We start from the raw sequence: 23,779 nt of genomic DNA on the forward strand, positions 1-23,779 counted from the left end.
AGAGTTTGTGATATTTGTTATTTTTGCATTAAAATATCATGACACTTTTTTCACTATTTCTCTTAAAATTGTTCCCGTCTTTTGTCTTCTCAAATCTAAGACTTCTGAGTGGAACTGCCAGTCTCCTCCTTACTAATATATATCCTTTAGCAATCCTAGACTCCTTTTTTAATGTATATTCTATATCATAATAACCTACAAACTCCATTGTTTTTTAAATCATTTCTCCTTTGTGACAGAAGAGTCTTGCTCACTGACAATACTACTTAGAAGATAATAATCAGATTCTTTATGTAGCAAACAAAAGGTACTTCATATTATCTTTCCTTACATACTTAATTCTATTTCAAGGATTCTACAGTAGAGTTATAGGAGATCATATACCATTTCCTACATATTTAATATGCATGAGCTAATGTACATGACCTCTCACATAATCCTAGCTAAGTACTAAGGCCTCCACTTTGCACATGAAACTGAAGCTGGTAAAATTTCAGTACTGCTCAATTTTCATAACTAGTGATTGGTAATGGTAGAATTATATAGTTACTCATTCACAGATTTATTCTGCTTCATTCATACATTTTAAACAGGTACTATCCCATTTATTACAGTTACTCCAACGTATCTGAAAACAGACATTGATAAAGATATACCTCTATCATTACATGTTTTACTCAAAATTGCTTTTCTATTTGAAGTCCTTTTTGTTGCCATATGAATTTTAGGATTTTATTTGCTTCTGCAAAAAATGTCATTAACATTTTTATTAGTATTACACTGACTCTGTAGATCTCCTAGTAGTATAGTAGTTAGAGAATATAAATTCTGCCAATCTAGAAATATGGGAAGTCTTGCCATTTTCTGCTGTTTTCTTCAATAGCTTTGGTGTTTTAAACTTTTTATTGTAAAAGTCTTTCATTTCTTTGGTTAGGTGTATTACCAAGTAATTTTTTTGAGGTTATTGCAAATGGGATTGGTTACTTGATCTTGTTTGAAGTATGTCTGTTATTCGTTTACAAAAATTTTGAAAAGCCATTGATATTTTTGTTGATTTAATGTCCTGCTACATTTATTAAAATGTTTTATGAGCTCTGAGATTATTTCCAAGTGAATTCTTTGGGATTTTCGAATTAAAGGATCATGCCATCTGAAAACAACAATAATTTGACTTATTTTTCCTATTTTTATCACTTTTAGCTCTTTCTTTGGCCTGATTACTCTAGACAAGACGTCAAGCTATATGTTTCACAGTAGCTTTTCCGATTTTAGAGGAAATGCCTTCATTTTGTTCTCATTTAATATAATGTTGGCTAAATGTTTGCCAGAAAAGCCTTTATTATGATGAGGCATATTCCTTTTAGTTCTATTTTTTCGGTGTTTTATAACAAAGGATATTGAACTTTGTGAGAGCCCTATTCTACATCTATCTGTTGAGAAAATCCCATAGTTTCTATCTTTGAGTCTATTTATCTGTCATACTATCCTTTTTCATTAGCAATAAATTGAACTGTACTTGAATACTAACTTGACCATGGTGACTGATCTTCCTAACACATTGCCAAATTCATTTTAGGAGTATGTATGGAGAAGTTTTATATCTGTGTTCATCAGATAAATTAGTTTACAGTTTATTTTCTTCGTTGTCATTTTTTAATTTTAACATTATAATAATACTAGCTATATAGAATAAGTTTGGTAGCCTACATTTTCTTTCCATTTTGTAGCATATTTGTGGAGCATTGGAGTTAGTTCTAGTTAACTGGTAATCCTTTCTGATTTTTTTTTATAGTTAGTGTTTATTGAGTCTTCCATTATCAAAATTTCAGGACATTTTTTTTTCAGAATTTCAACTTTGCTGAGCAACTTTCAACACATACTGCTCAACTTATCATCATGTTCCTGACTTTCTTATTCATTCGTTGAACTGATTTCCTGACTTTATTTGCTTGCTTGAATCTTCTTTGAGGTAAAAGTTAGGATTTCATATTCTTTGTCTGGCATTGTAACTGTTTCAGTATCTCTGGTTGTAGTCACTAAGTAATAATGAGCTCTTAGATCAGTCATATTGACTTACTTTTGGGGGGTATCTCTCATATTTCCACACTGTAATTTTTCATTTGTTGATATTAAAAATTTCCTTTTCTCACTTTATTTATTTAGTTTTCCATACATCTTCTTAGTGAATAGAGTTATCTTTGGCTTGGGCTCCCCACTACTATTTGCTTGGGATAAAGGAAACAACAGTAACCAATCAATGAGTTTATAATAAACACATATTTAAATGAAAAATATATCAATTAGGTAGTTCATATACATGCCAGGTAGACTTAGTAAAAATGCAGCTAGGATATTAATATGAGAAATTAGGAGTTTAAAATTTATTAAAGCATAAGTTATTAATAGTTAAGAATCAAAAAGAAAGAGAATTAGATAACAAAAATAAGATAGAAGAAAGAAAAGTAATGAGAAGAAAAGTGTATGGGAGGAAGTGAGAAGAGTTGATGATGGCAAAGAATACAGGAACATAATTGTGGGAAAAACAAAGACATCATACAATCAAATCAGTAGAAAAGCTGATGCCCCCAAAGAACAAAAACATTTAATAAAAATTAGTTAAAAATTGAAAAATAATTAACTAGTCAAGTTCCCTGCTCATGTAAGTGTGCAGCTTTCATCCCCACTCAGGGGTATTGTCTTTTGCAGCATATTCTGTGGATCGGACAGAAGCCACTTATTTCTCTGGAATTCAAACAGGTTAGACCAGAATGGACTGTTTACAATGGGAGCTCAGTCTACCTTTCCTGTTGGGTTAAATCCCATTGTTCCCTGATTGCTCAGCACAAATGTCTCCAGTTCTCAGAATAAGGACGATGACTCTGACTCTCCGTGTGTGGCAGAGGCCACTAAATTCCCTCTTTGGTATTGACTTCATCACCTTAATGGACGTGTGGAGCTCTGGTAGAGAGGATTTACTTTCTGGCTTAACTCTGCTTTGTGGTTCACATTTTCCACTCAACTCTATTTGTTTGCATTCTATTTTGCCCCCTAGGACTACACAGTTCCTCAAGGTGGTGCTCACTTAATCCATTGAGGATGAGAAACTTTGAAGTTGAAGATATCAAAGTGTGAGGTCCTCTGATGTTGCTAGCTAAGAGACTTGTTCGTAAAATCTCTCCCAGAATGCTTTCCCCTTGCTAAACTGGTTAGCAAGCTAAAGCAAAATAGTATTTGCCTATTGGGCAGTTTATAGGAATTCTGTCTAAAACTTTGTTCTGGCTAAGTGTCAGCAGGTGAGTCTGTAGATTTCTTTTTTTTCTTCCAAGCCTTTATACAGTAGTGGTTCTCCCTTTCCCCAGAGATTTGTCCAGTAATTTGTGTTCCAGTCCTTTGGGTTTTTTTTAATAAATCTAATATGTCAGCATTTCAGGATTTAGCCTGTTTACTGTTGCTGTCCTTTAACTCTGCAAGCCACTCACCTCTTACTAAAAACACGCAGGCAATGATCTGGTTCAGATGTTTGGAGGCAGGGAAGGTGCTGGTGTCCCATCACGCTCTATTACTTTCAACAGCCCATCTTTAACAGTATGACACGGGGCAATCAAGCATGAAATAGTCACAGCTGAAAATGCGGCATATCCATATAGAACAAACCTGTGTCCTGCAGAATCATTTGCAATCTCCTGGTCACGTGTAAAAGAATTCTGCTGCTTTTTTTAATAGTGATTGGGTTATGTTTCTGTATCAAACTATGGAGAATTGACATCTTAATAGTGTTCAATTTTCTAATTTCAGTATGTGGAATCCTACTAGATTTAGGACTTTACATTCCAGAAAATTTTTAAATTTTTAAGTGTATAGCCATTTTGTCTTATTGATCTCACACTATTCCATTTTATTTTTAATACTATATATCACCCTTTAAAGTTTTATTTTGGATTATTAATTACTAGTTCACAAAATAATTTTTAATGCTATTGAGTTTTGATTCCTTTATAAATTCAAATTTTAAAAAGATGTATTTATTTTTTTGGAGAGTCTAAGGAACTTCACTGGCCAACAACTCCAAAAGAAGCAAACCATTTCTGTCAGTAGGTGTTTTTACATGTTTGACTCTGAAGTCCAGTAGGGGCACTGATGCCACATTATAAGGTGACTCCATTTAAACTACACACACACACACACACACGTTTCTCCAATAGTACATTTCCATACAACCATGCATGCCAACCACCTGATGATTGGAAGGTGAAAATGTAGTATATTTGCACAATGGACTGTTTTCAATAGGTCTTTAGTGTTATTTATCCGTCCTCACCTCCTACTTCCTCCTCCACCCTTCACTCTGCTCCTCAGCCCCATTTTTATACTTCCTGTTCCATTATTCCCTTTGAATTCTTTATACAAGTGCATTCTGTCTCCTCTCCTTTGAAAGCCCTTTCCATGGCCCCTTAGTAACTTCCTGACTTCTACAGTAATTCTAAATAAAACATAAATACCTGAAAATTCAAGCTAACACGTACAAATGAGAGAAAAAGTGGTATTTATCTTTCTGGATCTGGGTTACCTCTTTCAGAATGATTGTTTCCAGTTCCATCCATTTACCTGAGAAATTCATTTTTCTTAAGAGTCCATTGTGCAAATATATTTTCATTATCGATTCATCAGGTGATTGGCATGTAGGCTGTTTCCCTTTCCTGCCTATTGTCAATAGAGCAGCAATGAACATGGATGAGCAACCATATCTAGAGTAATATTCAGAGTCCTTTGGGTATATACCTCAAGAGTGATGTCACTGAATAATGTAGCAGATCTTGTTTAAATTTTTGAGGAACATCCACCCTGATTTCCATAGTGACTGTATCAGTCTTCATACTCACGAAATGCTGTTGCTCTTGATTGCCCTCCAGAATTGGCCAAGAAGACCCTATTGCTGAAGACAAAACATACTTGAGTAATATATAACATGAAGAAATCGAGCTGGTATAAGAAATTGGGCTGAGGAGCAAGTCAGTAAACAGCTCTCTTCTTCTATTGCTTCCACGTTTATTCCTCATTCTAGGTTACTGCCTTGAACTCTTGCCCTTGCATCCTTTGATGTTGGACTGTGTTATGGAACTTTAAGACAAAAATAAACCCTTTCCTTCATAAACTACTTCTGGTTATGATGCTTTATCACAGCAATAGAAATCAAACTAAGGCAATATCATTGTCTTCCTCCCAAGGCTTGGGGCTAATTGTGGTGTGGGAATTGAAAGACTATAAGAGCCAGAGGTGGTAGATAGAGGATGCTGAGAAAACAGTGTCTTTTGGCACATTAAGGTAGCTTCACATACAAATTTACAAATATTCCAGTAGCATGCACAAGACCTAGGCAAGCTCAAACCAGACCAAATTCCATCATAGAGATGGGAGTTGTTCACAAAATTCCACCACTAGACACAGAGTTAATCACAATTGTTATCTGCTTGGAGGAAAAACCATCTTCTGTGAGAATGTAGCCCTGGTAGGTTGACCATGCTCTAGAGCAGCAGTACTCAACCTATTGGGGGGGGGTCACAACTCTGTGGGGGGTCAAATGACCCTTTCACAGGGGTCACATATAAGATATGCTGCATGCCAGATATTTACATTATGATTTATTACAGTATCAAAATAAAAGTTATGGAGTAGCAATGAAATTTTTTTATGGTTGGAGATCACTACAACATGAGGAACTGTATTAAAGTGTTGCAGCATTAGGAAGGCTTAGAACCACTGCTTGAGTGAAGGCCATACATTCACAAATATTTGGGCAGCATACATTAGTCTTGATAGATTTTTAAAAAATACATGAGGTTTGATGGGTAAGGGAGGTAGGTGGATCTGGAGAGCGTTGGGGGATGGGGTGAACATGATTGAAAAACAACATACAAAACCCTCAAAGAACAAACAAAAACTTTTGAGATTTATTTTCATGGGTATTGGTGTTTTGCCTGCATGCATGTTTGTGCACCATGTGTGTCTCATGCCTGCAGAGCTCAGAAGAAAGCATTATATCCCTTGGCAGAATCTAGTAGAACTCTGCATTAACATAATCCAGTTTTTTTTCTTTTTCATTAGGAGACTTTTAATTCCTACGTCTATTTCACTAGGGATTATAGGTGTGCTTAAATTGCTTATCTGACCCTGATTTAATTTTGGTAAGTAGTATGTATTGAGGAATTTGTCTATTTCTTTTAGATATTTTTTATTTTTTTTCATTTTAGTGGAATACAAGTTTTTAAAGTTTATTCTTAGGAGTCTCTGGATTTCCTCAGTGTCTGTTGTTATGTCCCCCATCTCATTCCTAATTTTTTTACTTTGGGTCTTCTCTCTCCACTTTTAGTTAATTTTGGTAAGGGTTTACCAATCTTACTGATTTTTCTCAAAGAACCAACTCTTTGTTTCATTGATTCTTCGCATTGCTCTCTCTGTTTCATTTCTTGACTTCAGTCCTGAGTGGGATTAGTTCTCGCTATCTGCTCCTTTGGGTGCCATTTTTCCCTGTTTGTTTTACAGCTGTCGGGTGTTAAGTTGTTAGTATGAGATGGCTCCAATATTTTTATGTAGGCACCTAGAACAGCTTTTTTTTGTGTCCCATAAGTTTGGGTATGTTGTGTAATTCATTTTCATTCAATTCTAGAAAGTCTTTAATTTATTTGTTAATTTCTGTCTGGAACCATTTTTCATTCAGTAGAGAGGAGAGTTGTTCAGTTTTCGTGAGTGTGTAAGCTTCCTGTTGTTTGTGCTGTTGTTGATATCCAGCTTTAATTCATGATGGTCAGACAGGATGCAGGGGGTTATTTAAATTTTCTTCTATCTGTTAAGACTTGCTTTTTGTGTCCAAGTATGTGTTGAGTTTTGAAGAAATTTCCATGAGGTGCTGAGAAGAAGGTAAAACCTTTTGTGTTTGGATGAAATGTTTTTAAAATATCTGTTAAGTTCATTTGGTTTCTGACTCCGCTGCAACATTTCTATGTCTACACAGCTTGTCTATTGGTGAAAGTAGGTATTGGAGATTCCCACGATGAGTGGGTGAGGCTCACTATATGATTTAAGTTGGAGTAGTCTTTCTTTCATGCGTGATGGAGTTGGGGGGCTGTGGTAAAGTGGTGAGTGGGGGGAAGGAAGTTTGGAGGGAAAAATCCACTAGATTCTCTGGGTAGGACAGTAGGTGGGGGGAAGCTCTAGCAGCTGCTACAAAGCTTGGGACAAGACTGGGGATTGCATTGGGAGGAGAGGAGGAAGAGGTGAAGATCTGGAGCTAGTCTGCCTGCTTCCCTTGCCAGAGTCCTGCCAGAGTTTCATAAAAAGATTTTCTATTGATAATTATGTGTATGTGTGGGCTTCTGTGCATGGGTGCGTGCACATGAGTACGGGTGCCAGCAGAAGCCAGAGACATCAAATACCTGGTGCTGGGAAGGCTGTTGTGACCTCCATAACACAAATGCTTGGGACTGAACTCAGGTCCTCTTCAAGAGCAGAATGTGCTCTTAGCCACTCGTGAGCCTTATGTCACAGCTCTTTCACAATATCTACAAAGTATTAACAAAACAAGCGGCTTTGAATTAGTTAAGGTATAAACAAAGTGTAGTATATCTATATAGAAGAGTATACAAAGCCATAAGATAATGAAGTACTGATATATATTAAATGTGTATGAAACGATTGAATTTTGCTATATGTAAAAGCCATATTTAGAATTCTGGATACTCTATGATTCCATTTCTCATGAAATATTCAATTAAGATAAATCTACAGAACTAGAAAGTTAATTAGAGGTCAGTAAGCCTGGAAGAATGCGGGTAAAGTGGAGAATGTTTGCTCATAGGCAGGGCTTTCCCATTTGTTTGCTTGTTTGTTTTATTTATTTTAGTTTTTGATACAGTGTTTCACTGTGTAGCCCTGTAGACCAGGGCTCACTCTGTAGATCAGGCTGGCCTCAAACTCAGAGATCCACTTGTCTCTGCCTCTTGAGTGCTCAGATTAAAGGCGTGTGCCATCACTGCCCAGCTGGGTCTCCCTTTTATGATGAAAAAATTTTCTAGGGGCTGGAGAGATGGCTCAGAGGTTAAGAGCATTGCCTGCTCTTTCAAAGGTCCTGAGTTCAATTCCCAGCAACCACATGGTGGCTCACAACCATCTGTAATGGGGTCTGGTGCTCTCTTCTGGCCTGCAGGCATACAGAATATTGTATACGTAATAAATAAATATTAAAAAAAATTTTCTAGGGCTGGAGAGATGGTTCAGTGGTTAAGAGCATTGCCTGCTCTTCCAAAGGTCCTGAGTTCAATTCCCAGCAATCACATGGTGGCTTACAACCATCTGTAATGAGGTCTGGTGCCCTCTTCTGGCCTGTAGGCATACACGCAGACAGAATATGTATACATAATAAATAAATATTAAAAAAATTTCTAAAGATGATAGTGGTTATTGTTGTCCAGTTCTCTCTCTCTCTCTCTCTCTCTCTCTCTCTCTCTCTCTCTATATATATATATATATATATATATATATATATATATATTAAAAACCATTAATTTCTATACTTGAAAATTGGAAAATTGGCAAGGTACATGATGCCCAAATTACAGGTCAGCTGGGCATTATTACACACATTTGTAATCCAAGCACTCAGGAGGCTAAACGCACTAGTTCAAGAACAGTTTTGACTACATAGTGAGACCCTGCCTCAAAACAAAACAAAAGTAATAATAAGTAAACACAAGACAAATTACATCTCGATAGGCCTTTTAAAGATGACAGAATAATAGATATTGATACAATGCCAGAACTCATCACGACTACACCTACACTATATGAAAAAAAGTCCTTCAGATATATGAAAGCTAATAAAGTCAAAATCGTGCCAGAAACGGGAAATACACATATATTAGGGTTTTTAGTTATTCAAGTCTTGTAGGAGCCAGAGAGGTTAAGGATACCATGAGAACACAACCCACAGAATTAACTAACCAGGCTCACCGGGTATCACAGAGACTGAAGCAACAAACATGGGTCCTATATGGGATGGCCCATGTATGGGTCTCACCTAGGTCCTCTGCATATGTTATGGTTGTGTAGGTTGGTGTTCTCGTGAGACTCCTAACAGTGGGAGTAAGTGGGGGGATCTCTGACCCTTTACCTCCTACAGTATTGCCTCATCCAGCCTTGATATGAGGGTTTGTGCCTAGTCTTATTGCAACGTATTATGCTATGTTTTGTTGATGTCTCTGGATGGCAGGCTTTTTTTTAAAAGGCAAATGGAGGAGGAGTGCATCACAAGGAGAGAGGAGGTGGGGAAAGAGACTGGGAGGAGTGGAGGCAGAGAAAACTGTGGGCATGTGTAATGTATGAGAGAAGAATAAAAAAATTAAAAACACAGTTTTATCTATAACTAAAAATAATAATATAAAATAATTTAATATATGAAAAAATATATAATTTACAAATATATGAATAAATATACCGATATGTAAATATCACATTTGCAATGATATAGTATTCAAAGGGCAAAAATAGGAAATACAATGTATAGTTGTATTTTTTGTGTAAAATAATGCAACACCTGAAGATAGACAGTGACTCTGGTTTCTCTTCAGATCGTATAAATCTTTCGCCTTTTACTGAAGATAGACAGTGGTAAGTTCATGATATATACAGTAAACCCCACAGCCAAGAAAATAATGAAACAAAGCATTACAACCAATATTACAATAAAATGGTAAAATCAAGTCATATAATGGTTAACACACTGAATAAGAACAATTGAAATAGCGTCAAAGTCTTTGGCATCATTCATGAGTAGATGAGTTAACTTTGTTCTATTCTGAGCAACAACTGAATTTTTAATGTAGTCTGGTCTGCTGATGTATTTTGTCAAAGGTGCATAACAATTTCAACCCTAAATTGGAGACATTTATTGCCTCTGCAGAATTCATCCCTGCTAAAGACAATTCAACATAAAAAAGAGACTAGTGACTCATTAGTATGGTATTTCTACATCGGTACAACACCTTACTTACAATGTGAACTATAGTCTCAATTATAAGCCAGAACACCTTACAATGTGAACTACAGTCTCAATTATAAGCCAGAACATACGGTTATTCTTCTATGAATTACTTTCCTTTTCCCCTAAAATGTTGCCAAGAAGGGATTTGCTTGTAATTTTTTCTCAGACATGGAAAAGACCCTAAGACTCCATGCCAAAAGGCATCTGCACAGTTATAGTCTGCTTCTGATTATGTGTTTAGATTGGAAGAAAAGATGTCAAATGAAAATGTGTTTGTATGAAGAATGAAACTTGTGGGATTCTCGAAATAGATTTGACTGTGATTTCTTTACTTTGATCACCTTGTTTATGTTAAACTCAGAACATTCTTACTGATGTGTAAAAACTGAGCACACTGAAGGACAAAGAAAGCTCAACATTTTTAAAGAAAAGATTTGTTTTTATTTTTCCTGCATGTATGTCTATTCACTGTGTGTGTGTGTGTGTGTGTGTGTGTGTGTGTGTGTGTGTGTGTGCGCGCGTGTGTGCGTGTGTTGCCTGAAAAAGCCAGAATAGTACATGAGATCCCTTTGAATTGGAGTTACAGATACTTGTGAGCCACCATGTGGGTGCCGGCAACCCAGTCTTGGTCCTGAGCAAGAGCACTTAACCACTGAGCCATTTCCTCATCCTCAAAATTCACTATTTTTTTTTGAAGAAAAATATTAATTTCATCATCCTTTCAGTGATTCTAATCCAGTTTAAAAATCTTGGTTATTATAATAATATGATTATTTCCCACCTAACAAACTATAGTATCTGTTGTGAGTTTCACCACTGTTAATGAATATCTTTTTTTTCTTATGATTATTATAATTTGAGACAGCCTCCTCTGAGCTCATAATTCTCCTGCCTCAGCCTAAGTGCTAGAATCACTGGTGCACATGACCACATTCAGCTGATGTTTCCTTTATGTGTGTGTGAGAGGGGGTGTGTGTGACTTATGCATGTGTGGTACATTCATGTTAGTGTTTGGATATATGCACTCATGTGTGCCCACGTAGAGTTCAGAATGGGTCATAATGTATCCTCCTCCACTGACCTCCCCTGTATTGCCTTGAGACACACTGAACTGTAAGCTTGTCATTAGAGTTAGTAATGACAAGTAGCCATGATAACTACCCAGTGAGCTCTCAGGATCTACTTGGCCAGTTCTGGGGTTACAGGTATATGAAACTATGCTGGACTGTTAACATATGTGTTGGGGGTTTTAACATAGGTTGTCATACTTGCAGAACAAGCACTCTTAATAATTGAACTATTGAGCCATCATATGCGTCATTCTTAAAATCCAATAGTAGTGTTTTAGAGTATGAGTTTATTATGCCTGATTGTGATTCTTTTCAGTGACCCTGGCTGAGGCTTCCTTAAGAGCACTGGTAATCTGGACTTTGTTTTGAGCTAGCATCTTATGGCAAACATTAAGGAAGGCCACAGTATGGCAAAGGACACATGTCTGCCAGTTAGTGTTCATAAAATGAATCAATTTATTGTTTGTCACTCACATTCCTAGCACTAGTGGTATTTGTTTTTTGTTTCCTCATAATAAAATTCCGACAGTTTCAAATTGCACATATTAATTATCTCACAGTTTCTATACACTAGGATCCAAGCATTGTTCCCTGAGTCCTCTAGTCAGTCTCCCAAGACTGCAGTCAAGGCATTGCGTAGGCTTCATTCTCATCAAACACTTTGAAATATACACCCACATTCTTCTTGAAGAATTGTAGGCAAGTTCCATGCCCATTGAAGGCCCTTAGTTTTGCTTTAAATGGTATTTACTTGATTTCATCAAAGTATGTTGAGAATAATCTCCTGTTAACTCAAAATCAACTGATTGGGACTTTAGCCCTATCTGCAAAATCTCTTAAACTTTACTATATTCTGCTGATTGAAACACATTACAGACTCATTCTACATTCAATGCAAGCAATTATAAAATATGACACATTAAAGTATATCTTTTTGATTTTGGTTTTTAAGACATTGTTTCTCTGTGAAGTTCTGGTTGTCCTAGATAGAACTCACTCTGTAGACCAGGCTGGCCTCGAACTCACAGAGGAGAAATGGCAAATTTGTCAAGTAAGTCAACTCTGAATGTCAATTATGCATTTGGGATGATGGGTGTGGTGCATTATGACCTTTTAGTGGAATGCATATGATATTCCATGTAAGGTGTAATAAGATATTGGAAAAACTATCTTCATGTTTTATATTTTCACCTTTAACAAAGCACCTAGAATTCAGCAAGACTCCAGAAGTTATTATAAATCTTAATTATGCTTTTGAAAAATAATTGAGTTATTAAAATAAGAATTTTCTTTCCTACTTTCAAAACATAAACAGACTAGGAACAGAATGCATTCCTGCTTCCCGTTCTTTTACTAACTTCCATTTTACAAAGCTCAAATTAAATTATTGTTAAAGCAAGCATAAACGAACCCTGACACCCTCTACTTCATCTTCACTTACTGGAATAAAACATGTTAGGAAAAGATTTTCCTCAACATAAAAATACCCAATAAAAATTTAATGAAATAATACACATGAATTAACTGTCAAAGCTTGTCATTCTAATTGCTGTTGATATTATTATTGTTATTGTGTTTTTAAAACTAATCAACATTTTTACATGTAAAAATATAAAATGTCATGGTATGTTCGAATTCTTCACTTAAAATTAGTTCATTATAAATTTAGCATGTAAATATAAATCTTTGACACCATACAGTCATCTCACATTTTCAAATCAATAAACTTCAAAAAGATTAAAAATTAATGATATAATTTGAATGTATTTCATCACGAGAACTGTCAGTCAAATCATGTTGATTAAATGTTCTAATCTTTTAGAGTGAAAAATTACTAACTTTTCTGACTTGAACTAAAAAATAAAAATTAAAAACAAACAGCAGGAATGTGTCACTGTGACATAAATGGTTTCACTGTAATCAACCAAATGAGAAGTGAGAATATTGTACAAAAATGGTACAGATAGTTTTTGATCCACTCATTGCACTCTTGATCAGACTCATTCTGCACATGAGATGGTGTTTGTATAGGGTATTTAAGTGACGGATTGTGTTTGAGTTTACTCATTCGTTTAAAATCTTTCAGGTTTTTTTTTTTTTTTTTTTTTGGTTTTTGAGACAGGGTTTCTCCGTAGCTTTTCTGGTTCCTGTCCTGGAACTAGCTCTTCTAGATCAGGCTGGCCTCAAAGTCACAGAGATCCGCCTGCCTCTGCCTCCCGAGTGCTGGGATTAAAGGCGTGCGCCACCACCTCCCAGCTGTTTCAGTTGGTTTTAAAAATTAATTTGAATATGTTTTAATGAAAGATTGAAATAAATAGCTCACCATATAGAGTTTGTTAGGAAAAAAGACTCTTTCAGCAGATTGTATATTTAGAAAAAATTAATGCTACCATGGGCTGTACAAAAATAATTTTTAGAATTAAAATAAAGGAGCTGAGGGGTGGTGCATACCTTCAATCCCAGCACTTGGGAGGCAGAGACAGGCAGATCTCTCTGTGTTTAAGACTGGTCTGGTCTACAGTATGAATTTCAGGACAGCCAGGACTATGCAAAGAAACCATGTCTGGAAAAAACAAACAAACAAGAATTAATTTAAAGGATACAACAGCCGGGCGATGGTGGCGCACGCCTTTAATCCCAGCACTCGGGAGGCAGAGGCAGGTGGATCTCTGTGAGTTCGAGACCAGCCTGGTCTACAGAGCTAGTTCCAGGACAGGCTCCAAAGCCACAGAGAAACCCTGTCTCGAAAAACCAAAATAAATAAAGGATATAACAATTTGGTTCTAAATTACAGTGATCAGACCTATTTTTTTTCCGTTTTTTCGAGACAAGGTTTCTCTGTAGCTTTGGTTCCTGTCCTGGAATTAGCTCTTGTAGACCAGGCTGGCCTTGAACTCACAGAGATCCGCCTGCCTCAGCCTACCGAGTGCTGGGATTAAAGGCGTGTGCTACCACCACCTGGCAGATCTAAATATTTTTATGTTAATTTGAGAGCACTACCCTTAAAAGTGATTGTAAAACATTAGAGAATACTCAGGGCAGAACATGGTGATATGAGTTATGGTTGACTTTACAGTTCGTTACAATATTCTCACACTAAGTCCATAGGAAATATTTAAACCAGTAAATCAAGATAGCATTCATTTAAATAGTCTACATCTCCCTGTTTCGTCGTACTAGTCCTACCCATTGGCTGGGATTATCTATGAAAGTCAACATAGTATAGAAAAATCAGTGGAGTAAATCAGACAAGAAAAATATTAACAAATAAAAAGATTCAAGATGAAAAAAACAAGCTGGTTATTTGCAAACAACATAATCACATAAGAAAAAATCTAGGAGCCGGGCGGTGGTGGCGCACGCCTTTAATCCCAGCACTTGGGAGGCAGAGGCAGGCGGATCTCTGTGAGTTCAAGACCAGCCTGGTCTACAAGAGCTAGTTCCAGGACAGGCTCCAAAACCACAGAGAAACCCTGTCTCAAAAAACAAAAAAACAAAACAAAACAAAATCTAGGCATCTACAGTTTTCTTCTAAAATTGTACTGAAGTTAGTTTATACACCACCACCAAAGAAGATAATGCATTATAAAAGAAACTCTTCTTTCTTGAGACAGGTATTGCTATGTAGCTGAGACTGGTCTTGAAATTACAGAGATTCATTTGCTTCTGCTACCCAAGTACTAAAATTTAAAGCAGGTGTCACCACACCCAGTTAAGAAACTTCTATTTTATTTATGTATATGTCCAGGTACATCTGCATGCATGCTGTATGTCTGCGTGATTGTGATTGTGTGTGTGTGTTGGACAGTACCCACAGAGATCAGAATAGAGCAGAGAACCCTTGGAGCTAGAGTTAGCCACAGAGTTACTTCTCCATCCCCCCAAGAAACTCATAATATCAATATTCAAGAAGTAAAATACCTGGAAATAATTTTTCTTTTATTTTTGAGATAATAATGCAATTACAACAGCTTTCGTTTCCCTTTTCTCCCTTCAAACCCTACCATTTATCCCTTGTTCTCTTTCAAGGGATTAACTATTTTTTATTATAGTTAATAAACTATAGTTAATAGTTATTAGCTATTTTTTATTCATTTTTATTACATGCATATCTGCATATACATGTATATTCCTAAGTATAACCTGCTCAATCTGTATAAAGTTTACTTAAATATACGTTTTCAGGTCTGACTATTTGCTATTGGATAACTAACTGGTGTTCTCTTCCCTAGGGAAGACGATTTCTCCCACTCTTAGAATTCCTTACTTGCCTGCAGTTTTTGTCTAGGGTTGAGGCCTTATGGGCTTTCTCCTGTCTATAAAGCCTCCATGTGGTAGCAGTGAAAAATTGCCCATCTATTTTAACATGAGATGTAATTTGCAATATTTACACAGCAGTATATTAATCTAATAAGTAATATAAATGAATAATGAACTGAGAAGCACCAAGAACTGATAAAGTAAGCATGGGCCCCTAATAAACAAACACAAAAACAGTACTCCTAGGACGAATCAATTTTACTTTAAATCAAATAAGTTTAAGAAGAATTCCATAAACATCCCAGCAATAAGTGTGCATATGTGAACAAACTGGTTGCCAGAATGTTACAGAAATACAAGAATAGTAGATTAGTTTCAATTTGGGCGAAGAAACACTGGAGAGGAAATTAGCCAATTTTAAGAACTTGCTTATGCAGTTACAACACGTCAGACTTCTTGATAGACTGTGCCTCCATCAGTTTTTCACTGCTGTGATAAATGATCTGAGAAAATGACTGAAACGTCTGTTTGGGCTTACAGTTCCAGAGGCTTCATTCTATGGGCAGTTGGTTCAATTATTTGGTCCCAAGGTAAACCAGAACATTATGGGACAAAATGTGATGGAAAACAGCTCATTACCTGATGGGAGTTTAGAGAGAGTCCACTCAACTGTGAACTCATCAATGTATTGATGAAGCTAGTACTTCATATTCCAATTACCTATCAATAGTGCCACAATCTCAGAACAAACATTTAAAAAAGAATCCTTCCAGTATATTTTATATTCAAATCTGAACAGAATCAAATATACTGATCAGTGGAAGGGAATATAGAGGCTAGAAGTGATTGTTGTTAATAGTTAACAATTAAGAACAATGTTAAAGGCATAACAAACATGGGAAAGTTCCTTACTATCTACAAATAAATTCAGAAGTAGCATTTTTATATAGGCATATAGACACACCCAGACTAAGTCTCCCTCGAGAAGTGCTAAAAGCATTTGACACTCAATTCCTTGCTTATCTCTAGAAGTGATTTTGACCATATATTGACAACCTAACATTTTAAATCCAGCATCCTTTGAAGAGAGGGCACTAGGCAGAATGAAGAGGTGGGTTTGAACAAGAATCTGACCACTTATTGAAGCTGCCTGATACTCTTTGGAACAGTATAGGAATGAAAGAATTACAGGGACCTCTCTTTCTTTTCTCCAGAAGAGGCTTACAGTCTAGGGTCCCAAGGGCTAAGTGACTTAATTTCTAATGAACTTGAGGAAAGTAGCAGATCAGACAATGCAGAACCCTCTTCTTATTGGAATCCCAGAACAGCACTCCATGATACCACTTCGTGGCTTGTGCAAGCTATGGTCATATCATGAGCACTACCCCCTTCTAATCTGTTGGGGAGGCTTTCCTCTGAGTATTTCATTTGACTTCCTGACTTTCATCTTGTCTTCTATTTTAGTTTTGCTTTTCTTCAGAAATACTATCCCTTTATTAAAGTCTATTGTCATATCTTAACTGTTTTTTATTATTTCATTCAACTGTATGTGTTTTTATGGTCTTCACTCAAAAATTTATTCATATCCTTTATGAGCTTCTGGAGTGTGTGTATGCTTTTATCAGTGGATATTACAGTTTCTTGAAGTTTCTTGAAGGAGACCCATTGTCTTAGTTCTTCATGTTGATTGTGTATTTTTGCAATGGAACCTGGGCATCTCAAGTTATGTCCTTTGTGTCATTTCTTCATATGGATAAGTCATCTTGCTTTGTTGGATGGGTGCTTGGTTTTCATTATTGGGTCACTCTGGGATTCCAGGTAGGCCTGTCCATGATCCCAGGTTGGTATGGTAGTGTATGAAGTAGCTGATAGATGGGCAGGCTCATGGGAGGTGGCTCTGGAGTTAATATCTAGATTATAGAAAGAACCACCCCTAAAATAAAACATCAAGAAAAAATAACCCAGTTGAAAATGTGGAATGTAACTAAACATAGTGTTCTTTAAGAGATGTTTTACAAGTGTCTGAGAAACACTTAAAAATGTTCAACATTGTAGTGATTTGAAAGAAAATGACCCCTATGGGCTCAAATGTAGTGGTTTAAACGCAAAATGGCCCTATAGGTGGCACTGTAAGTTGGTGTGGCCTTTTTGGAGTAGATGAGGCTTTTCTGGAGGAAGTGTGTCTCAATCTCCTTCTGCTACCTGCAGATTGAGATTTAGAACTCAGTTACTTCTTCAGCACCATGTCTGCCTGCATGCATTCGTGCCAATTAAATGTTTTCCTTTATATGAGTTGCCATGGTCATGGTGTCTCTTCACATCACTAAAACTCTAAGACAAACATCTTTAGCCATTAGGGAAATGCAAATTAAAATTATTTTGAGATTTGTATCATACTGTATAGCAGGCTTTCTTCTGACCATCAACCAGCTCCCAAATCATGACATGGAGATTTATTATTAGTTATGAATGCTTGCCCTTAGTTTATACTTGTTCCAGTAGCTCTTATAACTTATTTTAACCTCTTTCTCTTCATCTACTTTTTATCTCAGGAATTTTTATTTTTCTTTCACTCCGTATGCTCTATTCTGTGTCTGGCTGGTTGGCAGCTTCCTGGCTGGCTGGCCCCAGGTGTCTTTTTTTTCCATTGTTTTCTCCTCCTCTCAAACCTAGATTCCTCCTCTTATTTATTCTCTCTGCCTGCCAGCCGCATCTACCCCTGTAATCCACCATATAAACAAACTGAAGGAAAACACTCCATGTGACCATCTCATTAGATGCTGAAAAAACATTTGACAAAATTCAACACCGCTTCTTGATAAAGTTCTTGGAAAGAGTAGGGATACAAGGAACCTACCTAAGCATAATAAAGGCAATATACAGTAAGCCAACAGCCAACATCAAACTAAATGGAGAGAAACTCAAAGTGATCCCACTGAAATCAGAAATGAGACAAGGCTGTCCACTCACTCCATATCTATTCAATATAGTACATAAAGTTTTAGCTAGAACAGTAAGACAACAAAGGGAGATTAAGAGCATACAAATTGGAAAAGAAGCCAAACTCTCACTATTTGCTGATGATATGATAGTGTACATAAGTGACCCCAAAAATCCTACAGGGATCTTGTATGACCTGTATGAGAAGAACTTTGAACCTTTGAATAAAAAAATTGAAGAAGACATCAGATAATAGAAAGATCTCCCATGATCTTGGATAAATAGAATTAACATAGTAAAAATGGCAATCCTACCAAAAGCAATTTACAGATTCAATGCAATATCCATCAAAATCCCAGCAAAATTCTTTTTTTTTTTTTTTTTGATTTTCGAGACAGGGTTTCTCTGTAGTTTTTGGTACCTGTCCTGGAACTAGCTCTTGTAGACCAGGTTGGCCTCGAACTCACAAAGATTCTCCTGCCTCTGCCTCCCGAGTGCTGGGATTAAAGGCGTGCGCCACCACAGCCCGGCTCCCTGCAAAATTCTTCACAGACCTCAAAAGAACATTACTCAGCTTCATATAGAAAAACAACAAACCCAGGATAGCTAAAACAATCCTGTACAATAAAAGAACTTATGGATGTATCACCATCCTTGACTTCAAACTCTATTAAGAAAATACAATATTAGCATAAAAAGAAATAGGATGAATAAAATTGAAGATGTGGATATCAGTCCACACATCTATGAACACCTGATTTTTGACAAAGAAGCTAAAAAAATGAAAAAAGAAAGCATCTTCAACAAGTGGTGCTGGCATAACTGGATGTTGGCATGTAGATAGATCCATATCTATCACCATGCACAAAACTCATGTCCAAATGACTCAAAGACCTCAACATAAGACCAACCACGATGAACCTCATAAAAGAGAAAGTGGGAAGTAGCCTTGAACATATTGGCACAGGAGACTACTTCCTAAATATAACTCCAGTAGCACAGACACTGAGAGCAACAATTAATAAATGGGACCTCCCAAAACTGAGAAGCTTCTGTAAAGCAAAGGACATGGTTAAGAAGACAAAGCAGCAGCCTACAGAATGGGAAAAGATCTTCACCAACCCCACATCTGACTGCAGAATGAACTCAAAAATATACAAAAAACTCAAGAAACTAGACATCAAAAGAACCAATAATCTAATAAAAATGGAGTACAGACCTAAACAGAGAGCTATCAATATATGAATCTCAAATGGTCAAAAGGACTTTAGGAAATACCCGATATCACTAGCCATCAGAGAAATGCAAATCAAAATGCCTCTGAGATACCATCTTACACCTGTCAGAATGGCAATGATCAAAAACACTGAAGTCAGCTTATGCTAGAGAAAATGTGGAGTAAGGGGTTCCATTGCTCGTGGGAATGCAAAATGTACAGCTACTTTGGAAATCAATTTGGTAATCTCTCAGAAAATTAAAAATCAATTTATGTCATGACCCAGCAATACCCCTTTTAGCCATATACCCAAAGGATGCTCAATCATACTACAAGGACATTTGTTCAACTATGTTTATAGCAGCATTATTTGTCATAGCCAGAACCTGGAAACAACCTAGATGCCCCTCAACCAAAGAACAGATAAGGAAAGTGTGGTACATTTACACAATGGAATACTACTCAGTGTTAAAAAAAATAATGACATCTTGAAATTTGCAAGCAAATGGACAGAACTAGACGAAGAAACCACACTGAGCAAGGTAACCCAGACCCAGAAAGACAAATATAATATGTACTCACTCATAAGTTGTTTTTAGACATAAAGCAAAGAAAAACCAGCCTGCAGTCCACAACCCCAGAGAACCTAGACAACACAAAGGACCTTAAGAGAGGCATACAAGGATCTACATAGAAGGAGAAAAAGACAAGATTTCCTGAGTAAATTGGGAGCATTCAGAAGAGCAGCTGGAAGAACTGCTAGAACAGAAGGAAACGGGATGACTAAAGTACACAGGAAAACCAAAGCTAGCTTTTGAAACACAAAGAAATTAAAAGCTTTCAGCTGTACTAAGTGAATAAAAAGAATGAAGAACTAAATTAATAGAATCAGAGATGAATAAAATAAAGGCGACATTAAAGCTTATACTACAAAGATGTAAATGGTTATTAAAGCTGTATATGCCATCAGCTTTAAAAAAATGAAAATGGATACAGTCCTGGACACATATAACCTAGGAATATTAAATCATAAACACATGAATAATTTGAATTGGACAACAACAATGAAATGAATCAGAATTTAAAAGTTTACTACAAAAGATAAGCTATACTGAAGAAATTAGTTAATGAATTTGACTAAAAGTCTAACCAAGAAGTAAGGCCAATTTTTTCAAACTATTCCAAAAATTTGAAGGACAGGGAATCTTTCCAAACTTAATCTAGAAGGCCAGCATTATCTTGGAACAAAAGCAGACAAGGACACAACAAAAAAATTATGAAAGTAATGTTATATTATTTTTATTAAATAAAAGAACAAAAGGAAGGGAAAGAAAACTGTAAGATAATAGATATGAAAACTTCAGCAAAAAATTAGAAAACTGAATTGAACCATATGCCAAACGCTTATACATTATGCCTAAATTGGGATATAAAAGTGGTTCAACATACACAAACTAATAAATGTGAAACATTAGCTAAACACAATGTAGAAATCGTATCTTCTACAGTTCCTGAAAAGATGTTTAAAACAAACATAGTTTCAACAAAAAAATCATCAGTAAATTAGGTAAAGAGGAATCTGTCTCAACTCAGTAAATGTCACAAGTGATAAACCATCAGTTAAATTAATGATGAAGGTGAAAGGTTGAAAGATTTTCCCTTAAGATCTAGAATAAGACAGGATGGCAATTTTTACTTTTGGTGAATAAAGTTAAGTCATTCCCAGAGCAATCAGTATAGAGTAAGGAGAAGAAAAATCTAAATTGTAAAAAAGAGAAGTCAAACTCTTCTCAGACAGCATGAGACTACAAAGAAAAAAAAACTTTTTAGAAGCCGAAAACGAATTCAATGAACATCTACATGCAAAACTAATCTATATCAATAGCAACCTATCTGAAAAAGAAATCAGGAAAATAATTCCACTTAAAAATATTTTTAATTGAATTTTATATATATGATTGCTTTGCCTGTATGTATGTCTGTGCACAAAGTGCATGCTTGGTATTCCCTGAGGCTAGAAGAGGATGTCTTCTGGAAACAGAGTGACAGATGGCTATGAACTCCCACGTGGCTGCTGGAACTTGAACTCAGGTCTTCTAGAAGAGCAGCAAGTGCTCTTAACTGCAGAGCCATCTCTCCAGCTTAACAGATTAAGTAAAGAGCTGAAACAACTCCTATAAGAGTAGATCTATGTTTCTGTACTATTTGCTCCATTTGGGGAACTTATGTCAGCCTTTATTTTATGAATTATGGGAAAACAATTTTAACTTTGTATATCTGTCACTGTTACATGGTGTTGAAATTAATGACTGCACTTTGCTCTAAAGGCCTTGTGCAAACAGTCAAGAAAAGAAAACATTCAGCATGAACTGAAAATAGAGCCAAATATGTTCTAAATTTCTGGTCAGTCAGAGCTTTCCTTATTGAACTGTCCATGGGTTCTGAATTTAATGCCAAAAGCCAAATGATTTGATCATTTTCCTAGAGGAAAATTGGCCACTGAATATCTGTCAGTGGCAAGAATTTTCCTTTTCCTAAAGTAGTTCATTCTTAGGAGTAGAGTTCATTTATGTCTCAATTACTTAGTTTTCAAAAATTCCATATTGCTAGATAATATTTTACATTACCTCTTAAAGCCTACAATATCATGAGCTTTCTCTTTAAATGATGTTTCCACTTCATACAATCACTGATTTGTCTTGGTTGAAATTTCAGTGTGTGTGTGTGTGTGTATGTGTGTGTGTGTGTGCGTGTGTGTAGGTGGGAATGCACAAGCAAATGTCCTCAGGTCTTCTGTTTTCAAATGAAATTTCCCTTAAATCTCAAATCTTTTTTTTTAAAATATTTTTGAGACAGGGTTTCTCTGTAGCTTTGAAGCCTGTCCTGGAACTAGCAATTGTAGACCAGGCTGGCCTCGAACTCACAGAGATCTGCCTGCCTCTGCCTCCTAAATGCTGGGATTAAAGGTGTGCACCACCACTGCCCGGCTAAATCTCAATGAAAATAAAACACAAATTAAAAAAAAAAAGCCATGGTGGTGGTACACGCCTTTAATCTCAGCTCCTAGGAGGCAGAAGAGTCTGTGTTTAAGGCCAGCCTCATCTACACAGCAAGGTCCAGGACAGCCAGCCCTTAATAGGGAGACTCTGTCACAAAAGCCAAAAACTACAAATAAATGAAAAGAAACAAGACAGCTGGATAATATATTCACAGTTGGCAGAATCTCAATAAAATACATGCTATATACTTAACCCCTAATCAGATACAGCATTAGCTGTAAGTTTTCCTGTTTTACTTGACATTTCCAAAGCATTTTTAAATTATCTTTCCCTACTTACAAAGTAATGCTTCCTTTTATGATTACACAATCACATCCTGAATACTTATCCTACTCAGCAACATTATTTCTGTCATATTCATTTATTGTTTATAATCTTTCAGAAGCCCACAAATGTCTTTGTCTGATAACTTCCATACTTACTCAAATTATGAATAAATCTTACCCACTGTCTTTGCACACCCATAAGGAAAAAAGCCACAGGAATCTGTTTCAGGGTCTTATCTTTCCTCTTTAACTCTATTTTTCTTTTTCCTTAAAGAGGCAGCTTTTTTTTTTTTGTTTTCAATACATCCAGAGCACAAATTCCCCTCCCTCCCCTCCCCCCAGTCCCCCTCCCCCAGATCCACACCTCTTCCTTTAACCTTAGAAAAGAACGGGCCTCCCAGGGATAATGACTGAAGTATTTTTCTAAAGGCTGTGTGTGCTCTACTTTGAATGTGCACCCTCCAAAATTCTTATTGAAACTTAATCCCCATTTGGCCATAACTGTAAACCGCTTTTGGGTGGGCTACTCAGTCTAGGGGTTGTAACCCACCCTGCAGTCAGTTATTCCAGGGTCCCGGAGAGGCACTATCTGAGAGAGAAGAAGGAGGTCATGCTAAGTTTGTCAGAGCCTCCGTTTATTAGAGATGGGGTACAGCTTATACAGGGTAAGGAGTTGGGGGGTGGGCACAGGGGCCTGGGCTCTAGCCGCGTGGTTCACGTTGGTTACGTGGTCCACGTTCGGTCAGGTCACATAGGCCAGGAGTTTACAGGTTGACACACCTAGTTCTCTAGATAGTTTGGAATGTGGGGCGGGTTCCCCTAACAGATAGCTCTCCATTAACAGCTAATTTGGGTGTGGGGTAGGCTCTGTCAATAGAACGATTCTTAACACAATTATGGGTGTGGGGTTCTCTGCAGACTCCCCAGGGTGATGG

The 23,779-nt window shown here is 36.5% G+C and overlaps 1 long non-coding RNA gene across 2 annotated transcripts in view; it reads right to left on the minus strand.

Moving 5' to 3' along the window:
* Window positions 1-4,796: 4,796 nt before the first annotated feature.
* LOC142841308 (uncharacterized) overlaps window positions 4,797-23,779 on the minus strand; it is an 87,801-nt gene continuing 68,818 nt past the window's right edge. For both annotated transcript variants that reach the window (XR_012909047.1, XR_012909046.1), the window contains 2 exons: window positions 7,431-7,556; window positions 4,797-4,933 (listed from right to left, as the gene is read on the minus strand). This is a non-coding gene — a long non-coding RNA (uncharacterized LOC142841308). The remainder of the gene's footprint in view (window positions 4,934-7,430; window positions 7,557-23,779) is intronic.

This window comes from Microtus pennsylvanicus, chromosome X (assembly GCF_037038515.1).
Source record: "Microtus pennsylvanicus isolate mMicPen1 chromosome X, mMicPen1.hap1, whole genome shotgun sequence".
Lineage (NCBI taxonomy): Eukaryota > Metazoa > Chordata > Mammalia > Rodentia > Cricetidae > Microtus > Microtus pennsylvanicus.